Here is a 2194-nt window from a genome sequence, read left to right on the forward strand (position 1 = left end):
TTAGAAGAAGCACAGGAAAAGTTAAAATACAATAGATACCTAGTAGAAAGCTTTTTAAAAGATAACTTTATAGCATACATACTATCAGACGATAACTGGCTGACAATGTTTTTAAAAAGAATAGTGAATGCAGTTGGATATCTGTGACTTGCCAGAATCACTGAAATGTGGAAGAAGACCATGGGAATAATGAAGAATTCAACCCTTTAGGTTGTCTTCTAACCTCCACATGGAGAGTGGGGCTTGCATTCCCATATCTGCATATGCACCACAGACAATCAAGATGAACTTCCCAAAACTGTTTCTGGCCATTGCTGGTGCCTCATCTGATTGGACCAGGTAGAATGGTGCCTTCCTCTGAGGATATTTGGTAGAGCTATTGAAGTGGAAATGTGACTGGATTTTCAAGTCAGTCAGATGGGGATGTGCTGCTTCTCTGCATAAAGAAAAGTTAACTGACTTAACTAACTTCTCTCGTTCTGTTCCCTTGACTACTGAGCAGTTGACAACAGCTGAAGAGAAGAACGCATAGAGACTATATCTAATAGTGTAGATTCAGTCTTTACCACATTGCATGAAAACAACATCCTTCCCCTCACACACTCACAAACACGAGCATCTCTTTACAGTTCATAGGCAATATGAACATATTGACAATATACATATGACAATATCATCATCCATTTATTCCTGAAATGTGGGGAAGTAGTTATATCTTAAAGAAGTATGATGTTGCATAAAAGGGGGCAGAGTCATATTGATTCTTAGACACTTCTCACATTTTATACTTTCTATTTCCCCTAAAACCATGAAATTCTCAGGCTAGCAGGTGAATCAGAAAGTAAAGGTAGGTGCTTGTCTCCAAGCCCAAGGGTCCCAGTTTGATCCCTGGAACCCACATGGTAGAAGGAAAAAAACAAATCCTGAAGTCTGTCCACTAACATGGATATACACTGTGGCTTGCATTCACATATGTGCATGAACACACACACACACACACGTGCACACACACACACATACACACAGAGACACACATGCACAGACACTCACACATACACAAATCAATAATACATGTTTATATTTTTTTAAATGGAAATTATGACAAATAAACCTTTGAAGAGTTCAATCATATAGAGAAAATGTATGATGCAAAGTGAATCATGTGAAAGAGTTGGAGAACCTTTTATTAGATAAAACTATTACAATCCATAATTATTCATAATTAGAGCTGTATTTTATTCATATAATAAATTTTCTTCAAAAAGACTGTACTCTCCATTTAGTTAGAAAGAAATATTCATTGTCATGAAGGTTCTTATGAAAGTAATTTTTAGTTCACTGTTTCCTCAATTTAAAGGTGAGTAAATTAGGATACATAAGCATTTAGGAAGACACCCAGTAACTCCTCAAGATGAAAAAAATTTAAATGGAGTACAATTATTCTACTTTCTCTGCTGTTAATATTACTAAGTCCCAAATTCCTGGAGAACTAATTTTATTTGTGACAACTCAAATATGTAATGTTCTGTATTCAAAGCACTCTTTCAATGTTTTGAGAGAGGAGGAGATATGTAGTTCAAATTCGTCCCAAACAATACCACCTCAATGAAGAGATCACTTATATCCACTCAACATGGACACTACTTTACTTTCTAGTTTGGTACTTGGACAAGAAAATTGAACTTTTACAGTCATTTAGTAGCTTGTCTCAAAATTCTAACACAATATTCAGATAAATGGCATCCAGCTCATCTGAGAGTTGAGTTTCCAGATCATAAACTCCTAAAGGGCAGAGTCTACAATTATTTGGCTAACTTTCTATTGCTTGTGACTGTGTAAGCTTAATAAATACTATTTCATGGTAATGTTGATGATGACAAGTTAATGCTTCTCAAAGCTCCATCCAACCAGTCAATTTAGTGAAAGTCAAACTGGTCATTGGATGTCATAAAAAAAATCAGTCACTTGATTGAATGAATTATTCAAATGGCAGCTGGTTGCTTTTACGCTTGTATAGACATAACATTAAAGTTGCTTGCCATATTGAGAAGCAATAAGAGAATGGTGCAGTGTAGCTATTTATTAGTAGCCAGTGTTACCACATCAGTTAGAAACTTCAAAACAGTAAGCTGTAATCATATGTATATGTATATGTATATGTATATGTATATGTATATGTATATGTATATGTATA

Source organism: Grammomys surdaster, unplaced genomic scaffold (assembly GCF_004785775.1).
Source record: "Grammomys surdaster isolate TR1022 unplaced genomic scaffold, NIH_TR_1.0 1065, whole genome shotgun sequence".
NCBI lineage: Eukaryota > Metazoa > Chordata > Mammalia > Rodentia > Muridae > Grammomys > Grammomys surdaster.